The 16,679-nt window shown below is 39.9% G+C and overlaps 1 protein-coding gene across 12 annotated transcripts in view; it reads left to right on the top strand.

Moving 5' to 3' along the window:
- ERC2 (ELKS/RAB6-interacting/CAST family member 2) overlaps nucleotides 1-16,679 on the top strand; it is a 901,328-nt gene that overhangs the window by 510,839 nt on the left and 373,810 nt on the right. The window lies entirely within an intron of this gene.

Below are 16,679 nucleotides of genomic sequence, written 5' to 3'. Positions count from 1 at the left end.
TGTGGTGCTCTCTTTGATTATCATGGCAGGCACATGCCACCGATCTTAGGACTCTTACCTACCCAGCTTCATACTTCTCTTCAATCCAAGCAGCTGTTGGCGTGCCTGGGTGTCTCAGTTGGTTAAATGTCTGCCTTCAGCTCAGATCACAATCCCAGAACCTTAGGATGGAGCCCCACTTCAGGCTCTCTGATCAGTGTGGAGCCTGTTTCTCCCTCTCGCTCTACTTGTACATTCACTGTCTCTTTCTCTCTCTGTGTGAAGATAAATAAATAAAACCTTAAGAAAAATACAAACAGCTGTTAAAAACCAATCTTAGTTGGCCAAGTAGCTCTGTATACATATTGACTTGTTCAGTCTTCCCAAGAAATGAATGAGGTAGCTATCATCTTTGGAACCATTGTACAGTTGAGAAGATTGAGACTTGGTGATGTGAACAAGAGAAAGAACTGGCATTCTTTCCCAGGTCTCAGTCTTGAGTGGGAAACCCCTCTCTCCTGTGCAAACTGTCTCTTTGTATGCTCACTAGCCCCAGTAACTATGGTAACAGTGAAAATGGTGGTCAAGCCATTCCAAAAATGGAAAAAATTAGGTTGTATAAACTTGGGCAAAGAAGCTTCACATGAATTTTATGAGATAGTGGATAAGTTTCTTTTAACTAATGAAATAGACTAAAATATTTCTTCAAGGCATGCAGAAGTCTGTCCTGAGTTCTGAAGTAGTCCCACTGATATTTTTTGAGCACTTCGCTATACCAGGTACTGTGCTATGGCTGGGATTTAACTGTTGGTAAGACAAGATTCTTTACCCTTGAATATTTCAATATCTTTTCTTCTGAGCAAAGATGTCCTTCCCTGGCATATCTGACTTGTAGTAGCTCTGCAAGTCCAGATCATGTGTTCCTTGGTGGCTGCTTGCTCTGGAATAGAAGAAGACCATTGGGAAGAGGAAACCATGAGGATGTGTCTACAGCTAGAGCCTTGGCTCTGGCAAGCCAGAGCAGAAGCTTCCAGAGGGCTACCTGAATCATAGTTCTTCCATGGAATACAAGGTTCTGAGCGAGTGGGGATGAGAGTACCCAGGGAATTGGGGATCTGGGTTGTAGGCTAGGCTCAATCACTAATTTAGCCATGTGACCTTTGGCACATAGTTTTTTGTTGTTGTTTTTCCTCTTTGAGCCTGTTTTCTCATTTATAAAACAAGGGATTTGTACAAGGGGTAAGACCCCTTTCAACTCTGAAATCCTGGCATCCTGAGACTAACTGGAGGGTGCCTGCCTGTGATGATTAAAGGTACCATCCAAGAGGGCAACTCATGGCCAACTGCTACCCTAATGGAGCATTCATTTCAGTGTCAAGGACATCCTCCAGTTGGGAATCCATTGGTCTTCTTCAGTACCAGCCTTGTAATATGTTATTTGGCTCTAAGTATCATTTATTCTAAACTCTCTCTGTTCTCCATCTGAAGTGCCATGCCTGCCATTTTGAGAAGACTTTTTACGGTGCACTAAAACATTATGTTTTCTTTCTTCAGAGTAGTCGGTTATAATAACACATCCACCAGTTGCTACTTTTTAAGTAAAAGATAAAGATTAGAACAGTGACAGCCTGGATATAAGATACACAATGCAGGAACTCCTCAGAATTGAGCCACCTGGGTTACAGACTTCTTTCTCAAGGGCAGAAGCTTTGTGGTTTTTAACTGTAATTGTTGGTGAAATAGACTATTATTTTAATAAGCCACTGTGTCATAGAGGCTATCCCCCCCTCCAACTATGTGGGTCATAATGAACTGTGGGAAAATGGAAAGAGACTAATTTGACAAAAACTGGGTTGATACTATCTAGGTTCGCATTTCCCAAAGCATGTTTATCAAAGTGAAGTTCTATGAGATACCATTAGAAGAAAGGGTTCCATTTGTCAAATGCTTCTGGAAAATAATATGTACTCTATTCCTCACTTGGAGAGCCACCATGCATATTAGCATGGTAAAACTCTGAGAAGTTCTGTAGTCATGTTTAATGTTCTTTAATCCAAAATTTCTCCAAATCATTTAACAAAAAGATTTTTTTCCTGGAACATCTATTAACATTGCAAAGAGTTAGTATTTTGCAAAACTTGGGTAAATGTTGATCTAGACAATTCACAGTGCTAATAACTGAGATATGCAATCAGCTCTTTGATTACAGTTTGAGGTTGAAAAAACTCTGCAGTGACACTTTATTAAGCATAAAATTATCCTTGCTGAATAAGAATTCACCTGAGCATCTTGCAATGGGTTTGTGCCTGTCACTTGATTAAATAGCAGTTGTATTAGAATGATTGACCAAGAAAATTCTACTTCTGATATACCTTTTAAAAATTGCACCTCATTAAAAAAGTTGATGTGAAGCAAACTTGAAAAATGTTTATGAAAGGTATAGTGCTATTTCCTTCTATCACTTTTTGACTTTGGGATCTATATTGACTTCTGGTTATAAACTCACATAATGCTATGCCCCAAATCCAAATTAGATGAAGAATGTTTCAGAGGAAGATGTGGAAATTATTCTAGCCTTAAATATAAAGTTGCATTTTTTTTTCAGGTATCCATTGTTAGTTCTCATTTGGACACAGTTTTGCCCTTTTCCTGCTAAAGCCATTCTTGGGCAGTATGGACTATAGTGCTTTAGGTTCCTGCTGTGCTGTCAAAATCAGTTATACAGGTTGAAAATGAAGCACAGAGTATCCCTGTGTCATTACCAGCAGGCTTGTTTTTATTTTGCTTGTACATTTTTGGCTGTGAAAGGATCCTTATGAGAAATTAGAAAACCTCAAATTTGAACATGTTAACAGTTGAACAATATAACCTTGAAATGCATGTATGTCTCCTGCATGCCTGAGTCTGATCATAAATGGGCCTGTAATTTCTGAATGAACTGCACCTCTCTCTTTTTTTTTTCATTTATTTATTTTCAGCATAACAGTATCATTATTTTTTCACCACACCCAGTGCTCCATGCAATCTGTGCCCTCTATAATACCCACCACCTGGTACCCCAACTTCCCAACCCCCCGCCACTTCAAACCCCTCAGATTATTTTTCAGAGTCCATAGTGCACCTCTCTTAATCTGGCTTAATGATGGCTTTGCCCTTTTAGTCATCTTTCAAGGTTATTTTGCCCCTTACTCTAAAGAGGGATTAGAAACATATTAGCCTGTGGCTTGGTAACCTGGGTAAAGTTTCACTTCACAGGAATTGCCACAGGTACACTAGAATCCAATGTGTTGACACAGGGTGGTAGTTAAAAGTGCATCTTTAGGAGCTAGGAAGTCTAGGAGGTATATTATAGGTAATAGGAGGACCCTCTTTTCAGTTTTAACAAGGTTTATAATGTTTTTAATTCTTTAGGCTTGTTTATCCCACAGAAAAATAAAAATAAGATCATACATATCTCTGTGTTTTCGATGCTTATGAAAGCCAAATTTCACTTACGTATTCATTCATTCCACAGCCATTTGTGTCAGGTTTTATACTAAACCTTTGGGTTTCTAGGACCAGGTTCTTGTTTCTCCCTCACCAGATAGAAAAAAATCATAAAGACATAATCATAATGTAAGGCATACTAAGAAATGGGGGAATATAACCCAAAGAGATTTTTTTTTTAAATAGGATGGACTAGGCAGCAGTATAAGTTCAGAAGATGAACATTCTAAGCAAAGGCAGCCTGATTTTTTCTACCTAAGCCAGTTCCTGCAGCTTTGTTGGCATTCCCTGCAAATGTCTTCAGGTTGAGGGCTGGGCCCTTTCTCTGGTTCTGATGAGCACTTTCTTCCATCATTTATGAGCCAGGAAATGTTACTGTATATACTCAAATATAAGTACCCTGATTATATAGCCATCTACTGTTTCTCAAAGAAAAATTTCACAAAAATTTTTCAAGTTTGAATATATAAACTTACAGGAGGTATAGATAAAATAGCCAAGATGTCTACTTATGATGTTTATTTTGTTTAATTACTTATATCTGAAATCACTTACCATTTTTGGCCACTGTTGCATTTATTGGCAGAATTTCCCCCGAACTGTTCACAAGCGTTCTTTACGCAAGAGGCAGTGACCCTCTGCAAGGGCTTTTCCATCATCTGGTACAGTTATCATTCTTTGTGACAAAGAGTTAAAAAATACTCACATGTGGGGCGCCTGGGTGGCTCAGTGGGTTAAGCTGCTGCCTTCGGCTCAGGTCATGATCTCAGGGTCCTGGGATCGAGTCCCGCATCGGGCTCTCTGCTCAGCAGGGAGCCTGCTACCTTCTCTCTCTCTCTGCCTGCCTCTCAGTGTACTTGTAATTTCTCTCTGTCAAATAAATAAATAAAATCTTAAAAAAAAAATTCTCACATGTGCCCCCAAATTATAAAGCAAACACCGCTAATGTTATGTGAATGGACGCCTGTGACTTCAGGTAGGGCTCCACTGAGTGGTTCATACATGGATTCCCGAAGTACTGGGGTCAAACTGCTCAGAGGTGAAGGCAACTAGAACAGGGTTGGCCCTTCATAGGCATTTAATAAATATTTTTGACTAACTGAATAAATGAATTATGGTAAGTAAGCAGAATGGAAAATAAACTCCCATAGCATTTCTGTGGATTGGGAGGCTGTCTGGCACAGAGAGTGAGGGATTGGGGAGCTGTGTCCAGGAGGAAAGAGGGTTGCCCACCCAGGCAGCAGTGCATGCTGGGAGCTCAGAGAGAGCAGGGGGAGTGTGTTCCAACTGAGAGTGACCTCCTTGGAAGTGATGGTCTATATTTTAATGCTGCTATCTCAGTGCCAATAGATAATAAGATAATAATCATTTATTAATTATTAATAACTGTGGGATAAATAAATGGCTGAATAATCAGACCATAGAGGATGTATCATCTAGATCTTATCATGAGGTCTCTTTGAGCAGGGTTTTCCTGCAAGAGGCATTCTTATTGGCACGTGAAGATGTTCCCTGGTTATTTTTTCTTCCTTCCTTCAGCTGCAGAGGGGAGCCGTCCTCATTGGAAGCTGCTTGAAGTGGCTGCCCTGAGAGCAGCTTGGACAGCATAGTGAGGGGGCCAGAGGAAACCTCATTCCACCCTGCCCTCAGAGCGACTGCCTTGTGTGGCAGGCACCCTGTATGTACACATTTAGGAAACACAGCCTGCAGACTGGAAACTTCTGGAAAAAGGTGGCGAAATGAGCAGCAGACCCTTAGAGCAGGTTTTTCTTCCTATTTTAGTTCTGCAGTGAAGCCATACCATTGTTAGTGTTCAGGTCTTTGATCTGATAACTGTTGTAAAGAGTGGAGAATTTTCTCATTAGGAATGAGTTTGCTTATTGTTTAACTGACACATGAGTGAAGTCTTGGAGTCATTCATAACTGTTCAGTGGGCACCTGCTCTGAGCCAGGCACCCTGGAGGGAGCACTGAGTCAGTGTGAGTGTGATGGCTGCATCACTGCCACCATCTTAAATAGGCTAGTTTTGACACTGTCATCTCCAAATCCATACTTCCCTTCTCAGCCATCACCCAGTGGAACTTGTGTGTATTTCCCTGCATGGCAGTGATTACTCAAAAGCTTTCTGGAGCTCCCCTGGCCATTTAAAAAGCCACACAAGAGACCTTACTCTTTTGTAATCACAGCACAAGTTTCTTTCCTAAAACCAGAGTTTGCTATATCAGCAGCCTTATTCCCCACTCTTGATTCTAAAAGACAATTTTAGACTATTAAGTTTTGCTGCTGGCAAGTTATGCTGCTTTGTCACAAGAATATGCCAGACTTTGGAAATGATTCCAAAGGTTAGTTTCCCAATTGTCTTGGAGAAAAGCTTGGCTCTTTGGAATAAGTAACAGCCTCCAAGGTGACTCCTTAGACTAGGGATGATGTGCAATTTGCGTGGAGATGGGAAGGTTTTGGTGTATTTTTCAACTGACCTTTTTTTCTGAGGCCACAGTTTTCAATTTTGAAATGAAGCAAGCTAGTTTTTAGGAATCATATGACTAATACACTGATTGAGTTTCCAACTTCTCAAATGACTGCTTCTGTACAATGAAAGATGCTAAATCATTTACAACTACACAAAAACTTTATGTTGCCATAATTATGGATTATGCTGTAATTGTGGATTACATGGACTCCTTGGAGGCCTAAATTATCTAGAAAATTCCCTGAGTTCTTCCTAGTTTTCTTTCTTATTCTAGATTTTGTTCCTTTCCCACTTCCCATTTCATAGGGGAGGCTGCGTATCGATGGCCATCACTTTTCATTCTGTAATCTGTAGTTACACGGGCCTGTAATCTAGGCCTCCTCCCTCCACTTTATGGCTGGGTGACACTGAGATTTCTTAATGTTGCTGTGCCTCGATTTTCTCCTCTTTAAAAAGAGGACAAGAAGACTGATGACCTCACACGTTTGAATGAATCAGTGACATCTCAGTGTAAGGTCATCACTCAGTTCTTTATGCATGGAATGTGCTCAGGAAGTGACAGACAAAATCACTTTTGCCATTGTCACCAATACTGTAGTTAACATTGACTAAGTAGTCATTTTCTGATATGATTGTTGAGGCCGTTGTTAATTTTAGGTTTTCTGTTAAACTCTCATTTCCTTGGGTTATACTTTATTAAAGTTTTGCATGCCTGTTCTGGTAGTTTAGCTTTGATTGGGAGAAAAATCTAAGATTTATGTCTTCGTATGCTTTTTCCAAGCATCATAAATTTTTAAAACTTTTCTTAATGTTTGGCAGGAAGCCATATCCTCATTGTTTGAGCACACACACACATATGGTATATATGCATGCCTATTGATATATATACACACACATGTATATCCATTCCCAAATTGTTTTATTTTCTACTTGAAACATCATAGCCTTCTTAATTCTGCTTGCTGGCATTAGATGACTATATTTTCCACCTCTAAATTAAACACCCAAAGAATCTGACGCGTAGGCACCAAAGTGGTAACCTTTAAAAAGCCACTAACTTCACACAGACAGATACTTGAGACAGAAAGCCTTTTCTTCTTTGTGCTCCATTGGTGTCTGGCTTCACCTGGTTGGGTGAAGTGAACTATGGGTAGGTTGAGCTAAATATGGCCTTGCATACCCACGCGCAGGAGGTGGGCAAGGGGTTCCCGTAAATCGAGAGGCTGGACGCTGTCTCCAGACTGGAGGCCATGGGAGCGAGGAGACTAAGGAGGAAATGGAATGGCTCCTGTGGCCAAGTGGTTTACCTGCAGCTGGTTTGGGCCACAGAGCACCCTCCAAAAGTACTTTGATGGCTACTTGGTTAATTTGATTGATGCTATGGGGTGTGGGAGGGAGGCAGGACCCCTGAATAGTATTTATAATGCCTTGCACATACAGGCTACAGAGGCAGCCACAAAACCAAGCTAAACATAAATTTTAACTATGAAATAAATTCTAGAAATGCTCTGTATGCTTCCTCACTGGACTAAGTGCGTGCAGCTAGTATTATTCTTTCTTCTCCGGTCTGAAGCATTTTGTTTGCCATCTTTACTATTGCTTAAAGATTGCAAATAAAACATGACCTGACCAAAACCCATGTATAGCTGTTTTGCTGAGAAATTAAGATTCTTTTCTTTGGCTTTATCTTTGCACAGAGGGCAAGTTTTTTCCCTTCCCAGCCTGAAGGTTGGCACTTGGGATTTGGCACCATTATTTTCTTTATTCTTTATAGTAATTAACAAGAGTAATTTTTTTTCTGGCCAGGCCTATGTATCAATTACTTGCTTTTTCATGGTTCCTTGTCAAAATATATGTGTGTTTCAAGATAGATTGCCTTATTCCAGCTGGGTATTTATTGAAAAGAATTCCAGGATGGCTCAGTCATCCAGATAATCTATCACTTTTGGAAGATTTTACCACAGTTGTGATCAGGAAATGAGGAACTGGACAGTTGCTTTTATGAATGCTGAATGTGTTAGAGATATTTTTTAAAGGGTACCAGAAAGTGAAAGAAGACCAGGAGTGTGTGAGGAGTGTGTAACATTTAAGATAAGACCTGAAGGAGGAGCTGGAGCCAGTCAGGTAAAATGTTGGGGGAAAGAGCATTGTCGGTAGAGAGAATAGCATGTGGAAAGATCCAGAGTTGAGCATCAGTTGGCTTTTCAGAGGAAGAGCACTACATATCATATAGAATTATTAAGAAAAATCATATCTATCTCCTTGAGCTATTGTAAGCATTAAATCTTTTTAAAATTATTTTTATTAGCATACAATGTATTATTTGCCCCAGGGGTACAGGTCTGTGAATCACCAGGCTTACACATTTCACAGCGCTCCCCATAGCACATACCCTCCCCAATGCCCATAACCCAGCCACCCTATCCTTAACCCCTTCCCCCCGGCAGCCCTCAGTTTGTTTTGTGAGATTAAGAGCCTCTTATGCTTTGTCTCCCTCCTGATCCCATCTTGTTTCATTTTTTCCTTCCTACCCCCCACAATCTCCCTCTTTGTCTCTCAAATTCCTCACATTAGAGAGATCATATGATAATTGTCTTTCTCTGATTTATTTTGCTCAGCATAATACCCTCTAGTTCCATCCATGTCATTGCAAATGGCAAGGTTTCATTTCTTTTGAGGGCTGCATAGTGTTCCATTGTAGATATGTGTGTGTGCATACACACACACACACACACACACACACACACACACATACACACACACACATAAATATACCACACCTTCTTTATCCATTCATCTGTTGATGGACATCTAGGTTCTTTCCATGCTTTGGCTACTGTGGACATTGTTGCTATAAACATTCGGGTGCACATGCCCCTTCGGATCACTACCTTTGCATCTTAGGATAAATACCCAGTAGTGCGATTGCTGGGTCAAAGGGTAACTCTATTTTCAGCTTTTTAAGGAAACTCCATGCTGTTTTCCAGAGTGGGTGCACCAGCTTGCACTTCCACCAACAGGGTAGTAGGAGGGTTCCCCTTTCTCTGCAGTAAGGATTAAATCTGATGAAGTTCACTAAATACTTAGTCCTAGGCACACGGTAACAATAGATATCATAATGATAATATCATTTTGCCCCCATCTGCTTTAAAAACTTCTTCTCTGCACATAGTAATTCTTAGCAGTTTTGGAGGGTAGGGAAGGAAAAAATGAAACAAGATGGGATCAGGAGGGAGACAAACCATAAGAGACTCTTAATCTCATAAAACAAACTGAGGGTTGCTGGGGGTAGGGGTAGGGAGAGGGTGGTTGGGTTATGGACACTGGGGAAGGTATGTGCTATGGTGAGTGCTGTGAAGTGTGTAAACCTGGCGGTTCACAGACCTGTACCCCTGGGGCTAATAATACATTATATGTTAATAAAGGAGTAAAATGTAAAAAAAAAAAAAAAAACAAACCTCTAACAGACTTAAAAGAAAAGGAGCATTATATTTCTAGGAACAACTCAGGCCTCTTCTTTCCCTTAGGTTGTTCATCATCCAAAGTTTTCTGAGGCCTAGCTTTCCTTAGACATACTCTCTGTCTTCAAACAGATCTGCTTTGATTCATGAATGGAGACAAGCAGATGGAAGAGCAGATGGAAGTTGGATAGGAAACATTTATTGCAGTGATGAGAACTCACAGGAACATGGAAAGAGACTCGTATGTTTCTCTATTTACAGAAATCCAGTTGATCCTTAGCTTGTAGAATCATAGAGGTTGAGAGTTTAAAAAAGAAAGCAACAAGTTTTATTAGGTATAAAGCAAATACAGAAAACAGCTACAACACGTACATGTATAGCTAATGAATTTATAATACCTTTAAATCCACCACTCATGAAAGAACCCAGAACTTTCTAGTTACCCCAGAAGCCCTCATCCTTTTCAAAACAACTCATTTCTTCCCCCCAAAATACCCACTCTCTTAATTTCTTTCCTTTATATATTTTTTTTGCCCAATTTTGTATCCCTATGTATTATTTACTAGATTTGTCCAGTTTTTTGTTTGCCTATTTGAAAGCAAGATTTAAGAATTCCACACTGGAGGAACTAGAGTGAAATAAAAGTGGCCATGTAGGGAAGACCCAAAGTCAGGAGAAAAAAGTAGGCAAAACTTCAGCTCAACCAGGGTTAGTCACAAGAGGAAAATTCTAGGAGAAAATGGGGAGGGAGTGGAGATGCCTGGGCAGGGCTGGCTTGGAGCCCCTTACCAGGACAGTGCCTTTTGCCAGGTGCAGAATTCTTGCCTTGGAGACTTGGAGAATGTATACAGTGGGATGCCAGCTCTGAGCAGGGAGTTTTAGGATGAGTTGTTTGTTTATTCTAATCTGGAGCTCCCCTTTGAAAGAGCCACAGTCATTTGTGCAGGGCCTGAGGCTCAGGGGAAAGAGATCAAGGATCAGTGGATAGGAATAATTCAAGAAGATGAGAGTGGAAGCCTCCCTCTGCTGGCCAAGGAAGAGGGGCCCTAGACAAGGAGATGGGAAGAGAACCAGAGGTTGATTCTCAACCACAGGAACAAGGGGATGGTGGAACTCCCTGAGGTCTGTCATTCCATAAGGATCTTTAAGAAGGGGGAGGAATTGGGAGAGACAAGGTCTAATTCTGAGACGCTACTTTGAGATTGTCCTTACCTTTCTAACTTCCCTATTATGTGCCATTTTTGAAAGCCAGTCTCAACCTCTTTATAGTTATTCATGTAAACTCTGAGACAAACATAAATGGGATAGTTCCTTTTTAAAGAACCAGGAAGATCTGGAGAGCAGTTTAGGAACGTGGCCCTTGAGGGTCTGGTAAGAGAGGAACCAGCTTATGATGAGACAAGTCCCCAACTGATCTAACAGCAAAGAGAGGATGAACAGGGATCCAGCTTGGAACTGTGTTGTCCTCCATTCCTTAGGGTTGTATTTACGGAGATCTGGATTTTAATCTGGCATAAACATTTTTTTAATTTAATTTTTTAAAAGATTTATTTATTTATTTTGGAGAGAGTGAGAGCACTAGTGGGAGGGGCAGAGGGAGGACAGAGAATCTCAAGCAGACTCCATGTTGAGTGTGGGCCAGATCTCACAGATCCTGAGATCAGGATCTGAGATCCCTAACTGAGGGTAGGTCGCTTAACTGACTGTGCCACCCAGGTTCCCCTATAAACATTTTTTTTTAAAAGAGAATGGGGGAGTTTCTTGGCGTAAGTTACTTGAAAATATTTTTGAACTTCTCCTGAGTGCCAGGCATTGCACTAAGCATTGGAATCAATAAGATGGTAAGAGTCCCATCCTCATAGAGCTGTCTTCTAGGTGTGAAGACCAACACTGAGCAAGAGAATAACCATAAACTTGTTGAATACTATGGAGGAGAAACATGTGGGAGGACTTACCATGGGCTCTGTGCACCCCATGGTGATCTCATCCACCCTCTTCATATTTCAGATGTAGAGATGGAAAGTAAGAGAGTAAAAGGGAATGCCTTATTCAAGGCAGTATGATTAACTAGTGGTAATGTGATTAACTAGTGGTAGAGTCAGAATTCAACCTTGAATTTTGCTTGTATCCACAATATGGAACTAGAAGATCGGGAGTCTATTGTGAGAGTAATTTATCTCAATCCCTGAAAAATGACTTAAAATCCTTGTGTATCCTCCAGGTTGAGGTTTGAATTTAGACACAGCTTATAGTCCTTGAATTACTCTCAGGGAACAGTTTTTGCTAAGCCTCTGGACCTTTCACTGCTCATTTTTGTTTTTTCTCACCCTACATGCCCTTTTGGATTTAGTTACCTAATACTTGTGGTACCTTAAGTGTCCAGCAATTCCCCATGTCATTTTTCCTTAATAATTTGGCATCTGTTTAATGATATGTACACTATTTAAGATTACTTGAAAATATTTTTAAAGTTACAAGAATAACAATAATTTGTAAACCTAAATGGTAAATGGATGCCCACCTACTCAAATCTTTTTTCTGTATAAGTAGTTTGAAATATATACTTACTAAAATTTCCTCTACTATTTACACACACTGTCTAATGAAATAGTACAGGACAGAAAGTGTTCTTCTGAGGTATGGTATGGTTGTAAAACACACAGACACACATGTGATATACATTTTATAGCTTTGTGTATTTTTCAGACAACATATTGAAGAAACATTGTAGAAATACTACTGTGTACAGTGAAACCTGATTTAATGGTGGCATCCTTTAGCCCTTCATCTCTACTGGCCTTTTATTTATATGTGTGTAATTATGATTTCCAGTACTTGTTACCAGGATATTTCCAAACTTGGCTTTGTCCTTACATCTTTTTTTCTTGCGAACTTTTCCCAGATTGCCTGTTTCCTGGGAGAGTAACACTCTCTGTAGTGGGAAAGATCATATTGGGGTGTGGTATGGTCTGGCCTGTCCAGACCAGAAATCTGAGAGTCAGCCTTTTACTCAGAGTCCTCCCTTTCCTTGTATACCCCTATCCTTACTTCTAATTGATCACCAGGTCCTGCTGAGTTTAGCCTGTAAATATTTTTTGAATCTGTCCTCCTCTACATCCCTGCTATCTCCTGCCTTTGTTCTGATCTTCTCTTGCATGAATTACGCAATGGCTTCCTGACTGACCCCTCTGTGTCCAGCCTCACTATGTTCTGATTAACTTTCTATACTTCCTCATCACCGCCTTAGCTGATACCTTCAACATCTTGGTCATCTTGCAGAATACACTCCCTGCTTTTTATTGGGACATTTAAGGCTCTCCCTTGTCTTGCCCAAGCCTCAGCCCCATTTTTGTACCAGAACCTGCATGCAGTTTTAGAGTCTGGTAACACTGAGCAGATCTACTCCCTACATACAGTTAATCTTTTTTCTCTTCCCTGAGCTTTGGTCTCTGTGGCTCTTCATGTTTAGAATGCCCCTTCTCCCACTTACCTTCCCTAACAACCTCCTGTTTATTCTCACATTCCTCCGCTTATGCGCCACATTCTCCAAGAAACTATATGTTTTTCCCGCAGACTGACTTAGATGTTCGATCTTTTTGCTTCCGTAATTCCATTTTCAAGTCACAGTTTTTCTCCCTAACTCTTCCCCTGCATTCTTGTCTTTCTCAACCAAGTATCTTTATCTCTTTCAGTCCCACCCTGTATTGAAGACATCACGAAATATTTGCTGGAATAGGGATTTTTCTTCTTTTTTCTAGATGTTATCTTTCCGTCTGAACGCAGATCACCTGGAATACGTTTCTTTGTTTATCCTTGTATGGAACCAGCATTTGGATTCCCACTCAGATTTAAAAAACAGACCTTAAGTGGCTTGCTCAAGATCAGTGAACTACAGTAACTGGTCCAAGAATGAGCTGTCCTGGCTCTGACCTGCTCCATACTTATCCTGCTGTATCTGCTTGTTATTGAGCAGAATTTGTTGGAAGTGGCAATGAATGCAGTAAGTTTGTGTTAGCTTTGAACTTGCTTTGCACCAGTCTCCAGAGTGAAGACATAAGGACATCACTTTTTTGTATGACCCTTAGCAAGGTAGTAGCGACCATAACCAAACGGGGTCCTAGTCATGTCAAGCTTACACATAGAATCCAAGACCACATCCAGAGAGGATTTGCTTTGGGTGGATTTGAATCCCATGTTCTAATGTCTTTTGTGGTTGGATGGAAATTGGGGAATGGCTTCTCCCTTCTACTGATCTACCCCCAGCCTTCCATTGGGAGAAGGGCCTTAGTTACTGACTTTTAGTTCCCAATTCTACATACCCCCCCACCCACACAAGATAGCACACTTCTTGTATTCTCTCTCTCTGCTCCTTTCCACTTCCTGCTTACTTCTGTGCTTTCTGTGCCAGTTTTCCTTCATTCAGCTATTTGTGGGGAGAAGGGTCAGTGCTCAGGTCAGGATAGAAATGACTTTAAATTCTGAAAGTGGATAAAAGGAAAGGAGAAAGAGGGCCCTAATGACATCTGTACCGAAGATAAAGTAATCTAAAATACAGGTTGGCAAGCTATGGCTCACAGGCCAAATACCACTTGCCACCTGTTTTTGTAAACACAGCCATGCACATTCATTTATGTACAGGGCAGAGTTGAGTAGTTGCAACAGAGACTGCATGGCCAGCAAAGTCTAAAATATTTACTGTCTATCCCTTTACAGAAGAAGTTTGCCAACCTTTGCTCTAGAAAGTAATGAGGGCTTTCATAATGAAAAATTTTATTATACTGACATAACCCCTTTTTATTATAAGGCTATAAGAATCTCGTTTTCTCTGGTCACTTGAGTTGCTTGTATTGAGTTGCTTTTCTTGTACCTGGTCCTATATGTTTCAGAGTCTGGGAGAGTGAAAAGACATGGGCAGAGAATGGGGCAAAGTTGTCTTCTTACATCTGTTATTTGGCATCCTTAGCTTAATAGTAACTGTTTTGTTTTGTTTTTTAACGTGTAAGATTTTAGTTTGGGCCAAAATAGCTAGATTGCCATCTAGACCACTATGGCAAATAGATTTCATTTTGACAGGTAGTTCTTTCTGAACCCCATTTTAGGAAGGGTTATGAAATTGCACAGAGCAGTGCTATGATTGATTAGCGATGTCTGCTAAGATCAGTGCATCAGAAGAATGTGATTCATTTGTCTTGAGATAGTGCCTTCTTCCTAAAGCAGTAGAGAATGTAAAGGCATGAATGATTGTGGTTCAGTATACCACAGTCTAGCCTCCGAACTGATGGGCACTAAAGGAGAGCCTTTGCAAGCCAGAACCATCATATTTATAGCCTACTGTGGAAATGCAAAATGGCAGCTTGTTGATTCATAAAAGTAATGGTTGACTGAAAACCATTCTGTTTATAATTATATCCTCTGAGTCAACTTTCTTATACTGTGGTAAAATATATCATGAAATTTGCCACTTCAACCATTTTTAAGTGTACAGTTTTGTGACTTTAGTTATGTGTATTCACTTTGATGTGCAACCATCACTGCCATCCATCTCTGGAACTTTTTTAATCTCCTGACCTGAAACTCTGCATGCACCCATTAAACAATAACTCCTCATTTCCCTCTTCTTCCTGCCTCTGGCAACCACCATTCTACTTTCTGTCTCTATGATTTTGACTACTCTAAGTACTTCATAGGAGCAGAATCAAATAATATTTGTCTTTTTTGTGTCTGGCCTATTTCACTTAGTGTAATGTCTTTGGGAATTCACCCATGTTGTAATGTGTGTCAGAATCTCCTTCCTTTTTAAGGATGAATACTATTCCGTTGCATATATGAGCATATTTTTTATTTATCTATTTGGGTTGTTTCTACCTTTTGGCTATTATAAATAATGCTGTCATGAACACTGTTTGAGTCTCTGCTTTCAGGTCTTTGGGCATATCCCCAAAAGTGGAATTTCTGGGTTGTATGGCAATTCAAGAATCAATGTTTTAAGGAACTGACACACTTTTCCACAGTGGCTACACCATTGTACATTCCTACCAACAATTAACAAGGGCTCCAGTTTCCCCACAATTTCTTGAATACTTTCAGTCTTTGGAAAGTGGCCTTTCATTGTGGTGTTGATTTGCTCTTCCCTAAGGCTAGTGATTTAGCTCATCTTTTCATGTGCCTATTGTACATCTTATTTGGAGAAATGTCTATTTAAATTGAATCTTTTTAGTTAGTTCATACTGCTGGTTTCTTTAAAGAGCAGAGGATAGAGTCAATTTCAGCCAGAAATTTCCATGTATGAGGGCTGAAAGATCCTGAAGACAGCCTTGCAGGAGCTCCCTGTGACTATAATTACAAGCCAGGGAAATCTGAGGGGAAAGAAACTCTCAGTAAAATGGGAATGTTTTGATGCCACTGTAGAAAAGAAGACACAAAATGGGGTGTTGTGGGTGGTTGTGTCAAAGAAGAGCTGCTTGATTTTTTTTTTTTTTTTTTAAATCTTCTATCTTCTCTCCTTCCCAAGAGTGAGAAAAAGGGGAGAGGAGACAGAGAAAGATCCAAAATGTGTTGCTTCCTCTCGACTTCTGTTTAAAATAAGTCTCTTTCAAGGCTCCAAAGCCTCAAAACCCACAAGTGACATTTTTAGGACAATTTTTTTTTCTGTGTGGAGGCCTTTGATTATCTTACCATAATTACTATGTTTACGATGTTTTTCTCCCTGTTGGCTATATTTTAGTGAAGCAAAGTTTGAGTTGGTTTTGTTAGAAACATCACTCTGGGGGCATTGAATTTACTTTGCCTCTAGTAATAGAAATAATTTAAATACAGCTTTAATCTGAAAGTCACTGATTTGAACTATATGGATCAGAAACATTCTGGGACAGTTAACAGAAGATCTTAGTTCATTTATTTAACTTGAGTAAATGAGGTGTGTTTGGGAAGGCTTGTGAATAAATGTTCTTTGCGTGAGCGAATGTGTAGAATGAGACAATACCTTTGAATTGGTACTATACAATTGTTAGAATTTAGCAAGGAGATGGACAGAGGTGTGGTTTTTTTATCTTATTTAACAGAGCTTTGCTTTAATGAGAGAAAATCTTAAGTGAATTAATAATAAAAATTTTCTGAAATATGTGATTAGCCATCACTGAATTTGTTTTTTCCCACCAAATACTGTTGATGTTCCCCATTGCATATAATTCCTAGCAGACATGATTTTCCAGTTATTTCCATTTATGAAGAATAGTCTTCTCCATATATGAGCTACATACATACTTAATCTCCCATTATTAAAC

Source organism: Mustela erminea, chromosome 1 (genome assembly GCF_009829155.1).
Source record: "Mustela erminea isolate mMusErm1 chromosome 1, mMusErm1.Pri, whole genome shotgun sequence".
Lineage (NCBI taxonomy): Eukaryota > Metazoa > Chordata > Mammalia > Carnivora > Mustelidae > Mustela > Mustela erminea.
Note: the sequence above shows the minus strand (reverse complement) of the source record. Positions and strands in the feature narration are given on the sequence as shown.